The 6,000-nt window shown below is 44.8% G+C and overlaps 2 non-coding genes across 2 annotated transcripts; both read right to left on the bottom strand.

Annotated features, from left to right (window-relative positions):
* Nucleotides 1-1,693: 1,693 nt before the first annotated feature.
* trnav-cac (transfer RNA valine (anticodon CAC)) lies at nucleotides 1,694-1,766 on the bottom strand. Its single transcript has one exon. It is a non-coding gene; the product is annotated as a tRNA-Val (tRNA).
* A 3,306-nt stretch (nucleotides 1,767-5,072) lies between these two features.
* trnav-cac (transfer RNA valine (anticodon CAC)) lies at nucleotides 5,073-5,145 on the bottom strand. The gene has a single exon. It is a non-coding gene; the product is annotated as a tRNA-Val (tRNA).
* Between the last annotated feature and the right edge of the window lie 855 nt (nucleotides 5,146-6,000).

The following is a 6,000-nucleotide window of genomic DNA, read 5'->3' as shown; positions in this document are numbered from 1 at the left end:
TGGAAATTAGCAGTGGTGTAAAGTAACGAAGTACAAGTACTTCGTTATTTTACTTAAGTAAGATTTTTGAGAATTTGTACTTTTATTGATACTTTCATTTTTCTGTACTTTTACTTTTACTTCGTTACATTTTCAAGGAAAAAATCGTACTTTTAATCCGCTATATTTAAAATTGGACACGTCGTTACTCGCTACAAATTAAAGAACAGCACAGCGGGGGCTGATTTATGGTTCCGCGTTACACCGGCGCAGAGCTACGGCGTAGGGTACGTGGCGACGCACAACCTACGCCGATTTAACGCGGAACCATAAGGCGGATGGGAAGGAAGGGGGCCGCGTGAATATACCGAGAAGGAGCCGCAGCTCCCGGGAGAGTTGCGCCGCAGAGGCGGGCCGGAAGGCCGGAGGAACGGCCCACGCGTCGAGTACCGATGAGGACTGAAGCCTGAATTATGGTTCCGCGTTAAATCGACGCAGAGCCTCGCCGTAGGGTACAGGCCCTGCGTTGGTGTAACGCGGAACCATAAATCAGCCTTGAGCGGCAGCCGACGCGTGTCCATGCGCACCATTCTTTGATTCCACCCCTTCTAAGGTGGTTTTGGCATTTAAAAGTTCAAAAGTCTCATCCTTTATCAGCTGGGGTTGCTTAATGTTGTCACTGCATACTACAGTCTGGGGGTGGATCTGTCAGCGGGGCCAATGGGGTACAGCAGCAGTGATGAGCAAAGGGAGAAATTAAAATGGGGTAATGGAGACAAACGCTAAAGGGGTCAGAATAATATCACCATTATTTAGAGTTGTAAGCAAATTCTTGGATTCTTCATTTCTTTGCAATCCTTTTGAAAATAATTTTGTACTTTGAATTTTGTACTTTGTACTTTGTACTTTTCACTTTTGTACTTAAGTACATTTTACACCATGTACTTTTGGTACTTTATTATATTTAAGTTGATGTACTTTTATGCTTTTACTTAAGTAATGTTCTTAATGGGTACTTTTTACTTTTACTTAAGTAATTTTCAAGCAGAAAATTTGTACTTTTACTTAAGTACAATATTTTTGTACTTTTTCCACCTCTGGAAATTAGTAATTTTCTCCGGTCGCGGTCCGCCAAACTCCCATGTCTGTTCTGAAGGTGCCACGTGGCACTCGCTCACGGTTCGTAGTACGAGTCTGAGACCACCACGAGAGAGTTTAGAATGTTCTGGAGGGTAGAACGGCGTCGTTCGGCCAGAGTTTTGACCGCTAAATCGCTCGACTCGGGACTTCCAGCCGAGGACCGGTGATCGACAAAAAAGTGTACGACAACGGTGCGCCTTTCTCGGACTCGGTCGGCTGGAAGTCCCGGTCCTTGGCCCGGTTCTCATGAATTTTAGAGGACCTCCAGCGGGGTCTCTGGGACCCCAAAGACGCTCATCCACGGTTTTTCACCTCTCCAGCACTTTCCAGGGCTGAGAAACAGGCCATCAGCCTGTGTGAGGCAGTTAATATGTTTCTTTTTTCCTGCAAATTTGGACATTTAAAGTGTAGGTGAAAGGAGAATGACTGGCTCTTGGTCAGTTGTGGAAGTGCAACAAAAACGCATTTCTGCATGAGACCCAATGCGAGAAAGAGATGGTCTGCATTCCTGTCCACCAAGAAGAGGACTGCAGTGGTTTTCCAAGTCCAAATAATGTTATTGTAAAGTCATACATGTTTCCACCCAGTTTCGAACAGGGGACCTTTCGCGTGTGAGGCGAATGTGATAACCACTACACTACGGAAACTGACATGCTTTGAAAAAGGCGGGCATAATCAAAAAAATACTATAAAAAATCTCTTGCTACAATTCTTGACAGCAAGATGGATACTGCAGGTCAAGTCAAAGTTCAAAGAAGGTTCTGATTACAGCTGACAAAGTAATTGCACCAATCCAAAGGATTATGCTGCAACTTTGAGATACCCAATGCTGCAACAGGAGATTACCACCTTTCCGCTGGCTCTCCGCCACCTCAGCACAAGGGGAATGTGGATGAAGCTGCGCGATTCTTGGCTGGTTCCCCAGATATAACCAAGAAAAATGTTTTATACTTTCCTACAAACCTATTCCACTGTGTTCCAAGTGGTCTGAAACGTGCTCTAAACCACTTTCTGGAAGAACCTTTTCGGACGTGGAAATTAGTAATTTTCTCCGGTCGCGGTCCGCCAAACTCCCATGTCTGTTCATAAGGTGCCATGTGGCGCTCGTTCACGGTTCGTAATACGAGTCCGAGAACACCACTAGAGAGTTTAGAATGTTCTGGAGGGTAGAACAGCGTCGTTCGGCCAGAGTTTTGAACGCTAAATCGCTCGGGTCGGGACTTCCAGCCGAGGACCGGTGATCGACGAAAAAGTGTCCGACAACGGTGCGCCTTTCTCGGACTCGGTCGGCTGTAAGTCCCGGTCCTCGGCCCGGTTCTCATGAAATTAGAGGACCTCCAGCGGGGTCTCTGGGACCCCAAAGATGCTCATCCAGGGTTGTTTCACCTCTCTAGGACCTTTCAGGGCTGAGAAACCAGCTATCAGCCTGTTTCAGGCAGTTATGTTTCTTTTTTTTCCTGCAAATTTGGACATTTAAAGTGTAGGTTAAAGGAGAATGACTGGCTCTTGGTCAGTTGTGGAACTGCAACATAAATTAATTTCTGCATGAGACCCAATGCGAGAAAGAGATGGTCGGCGTTCCTGTCCTGTGCACCAAGAAGAGCACTGCAGTGGCTTTCCAAGTCCAAATAATGTTATTGCAAAGTCATACACATACCTGCCAACATTGGGCTGTGAAAAAGAGGGAGATTTTCTGGGGTAGCAGTTGGAATGCTCCACTCACAACATCCCCGCCCTGATATAAACAAGGCGACTTTTAATGAGCTTTAAATCCATAGCTACAATGAAATGTGCTAAAATGTACCTCCCAAAATGATTCTACAGCCTTCTTGGAGCCAAATAAGTTTAGTATTAATAACAATAAAATACAATATTTGTAGAATTTTCCAGGTTCCCTTTGTCACCCAAGGACCTGTTGTAGTTGTAGGTGTCAGACTTTGCAGCTTCAATCACTTTCTTGGAGGAACATACTTGTGGCCAGGGCTGGTATGGTTAATCTTGCAAGAAAGGAGTGCACAAAGAGTAGAATTATCAATACTCATTGTGTTTTCTGTGAAGAAGCAGAACCTTCAACTCTCTCTTCCTGTGGGAGATCCTTGCTTGCTATGACTTGATTCTCCACCAACTCTTCCCTCAGCTTTTTTTCAAAGCATTTTCTCAAACAAAACAAATTTTCAAATTTTCAAATAACAAAATAACATATTTTAACCATTTTCCAAACAATAAAATAACTGAAAAAATCTGAAAAATTGTTCAAATATGTTATTTTGTAACTTGAAAATTTTAAAATATGTTTATGTAATGCTTTGCTGATGAGAAAATATGTTTCACTATTTTTCTTATTTTTGTGAGGGGGGATATATATTGTTTTTCGGCACTACCTTGTTCTCTATAGCTGATATAACATGAATTACTGTGGGATCGATAAAGTTCTTATTTTTGCCATCTGAGAAAATTAAATATATTATATTTGGTGCCTAACTGTTTCCCAAGTATATTAGTGCGTATGTGAATGAATAAATAAGACGTAAAACGTAAATTTCTTTGTAGAAAGGCGCTTTATGAAAATCAGTCCATTCACTTGTATTAGTTTACAGCGCAGTCTTGCCACATCCAATATGGCGGCGACGTTGACGTATTGGCAGCTCCATGGGGCGGAGCTTGGACGCAGTGCTTTTGGGTTGGGTTGCCAGGTTTGTCAGGAACCCGTTAATATAATACATCCATGCAGGAACCCCGACATGTGAAACACCATTGACTCATTTCACTTTAAAATCGGGAGATAAGCGGGAGAATATACAAATCGGGAGCAGGGCGGGAGAAATGGTTGAAAATCGGGAGACTCCCGCTTAAATCGGGAGTGTTGGCAGGTATGCATACATGTTTCCGTCCAGTTTCGAACAGGGGACCTTTCGCGTGTGAGGCGAACGTGATAACCACTACATTACGGAAACTGACATGCTTTGAGAATGGTGGGCATAATCAAAAAAATACTATAAAATATCTGATACAATTCTTGACAGAAAGATGGATACTGCACGTCAAGTCAAAGTCCAAAGTTCCTGATTACAGCTGACAAAATAATTGCACCAATCCAAAGGATTGTGCTGCCACTTTGAGATACCAAATGGTGCAACAGGAGATTACCACCTTTCCGCTGGCTCTCCGCCACCTCAGCGCAAGGGGAATGTGGATGAAGCCGCGCGATTCTCGGCTGGTTCCCCAGATATAACCAATAAAAATGTTTTATACATTTCTACGAACCTATTTCACTGTGTTCCAAATGGTCTGAAACGCACTCTAAACCACTTTCTGGAAGAACCTTTTTCGGACGTGGAAATTAGTAATTTTCTCCGGTCGCGGTCCGCCAAACTCCCATGTCTGTTCATACGGTGCCATGTGGTGCTCGTTCACGGTTCGTAATACGAGTCCGAGAACACCACAAGAGAGTTTAGAATGTTCTGGAGGGTAGAACAGCATCGTTCGGCCAGAGTTTTGAACGCTAAATCGCTTGGGTCGGGACTTCCAGCTGAGGACCGGTGATCGACTAAAAGGTGTCCGACAACGGTGCGCCTTTCTCGGACTCGGTCGGCTGGAAGTCCCGGTCCTCGGCCCGGTTCTCATGAATTTTAGAGAACCTCCAGGGGGTCTCTGAGACCCCAAATATGCTCATCCACGGTTGTTACACCTGTCTAGGACCTTCCAGGGCTGAGAAACCATCCATCAGCCTGTTTCAGGCAGTAATGTTTCTTTTGTTCCTGCAAATTTGGACATTTAAAGTGTAGGTGAAAGGAGAATGACTGGCTCTTGGTCAGTTGTGGAACTGCAACATAAATTCATTTCTGCATGAGACCCAATGCGAGAAAGAGATGGTCGGCGTTCCTGTCCTGTGCACCAAGAAGAGGACTGCAGTGGCTTTCCAAGTCCAAATAATGTTATTGCAAAGTCATACATGTTTCCGCCCAGTTTCGAACAGGGGACCTTTCGCGTGTGAGGCGAACGTGATAACCCCTACACTACGGAAACTGACATGCTTTGAGAATGGTGGGCATAATCAAAAAAATACTATAAAAATATCTGATACAATTCTTGACAGAAAGATGGATACTGCACGTCAAGTCAAAGTCCAAAGTTCCTGATTACAGCTGACAAAATAATTGCACCAATCCAAAGGATTGTGCTGCAACTTTGAGATACCCAATGCTGCAACAGGAGATTACCACCTTTCCGCTGGCTCTCTGCCACCTCAGCGCAAGGGGAATGTGGATGAAGCCACGTGATTCTCGGCTGGTTCCCCAGATATAACCAATAAAAATGTTTTATACATTCCTACGAACCTATTTCACTGTGTTCCAAATGGTCTGAAACGCGCTCTAAACCACTTTCTGGAAGAAACTTTTTCGGACGTGGAAATTAGTAATTTTCTCCGGTCGCGGTCCGCCAAACTCCCATGTCTGTTCATAAGGTGCCATGTGGCGCTCGTTCACGGTTCGTAATACGAGTCCGAGAACACCACTAGAGAGTTTAGAATGTTCTGGAGGGTAGAACAGCGTCGTTCGGCCAGAGTTTTGAACGCTAAATCGCTCGGGTCGGGACTTCCAGCCGAGGACCGGTGATCGACGAAAAAGTGTCCGACAACGGTGCGCCTTTCTCGGACTCGGTCGGCTGTAAGTCCCGGTCCTCGGCCCGGTTCTCATGAAATTAGAGGACCTCCAGCGGGGTCTCTGGGACCCCAAAGATGCTCATCCAGGGTTGTTTCACCTCTCTAGGACCTTTCAGGGCTGAGAAACCAGCTATCAGCCTGTTTCAGGCAGTTATGTTTCTTTTTTTTCCTGCAAATTTGGACATTTAAAGTGTAGGTTAAAGGAGAATGACTGGCTC

This window comes from Cololabis saira, chromosome 13 (assembly GCF_033807715.1).
Source record: "Cololabis saira isolate AMF1-May2022 chromosome 13, fColSai1.1, whole genome shotgun sequence".
In the NCBI taxonomy this organism is placed as follows: domain Eukaryota; kingdom Metazoa; phylum Chordata; class Actinopteri; order Beloniformes; family Belonidae; genus Cololabis; species Cololabis saira.
This window is presented reverse-complemented; position numbering and strand designations above follow the sequence as displayed.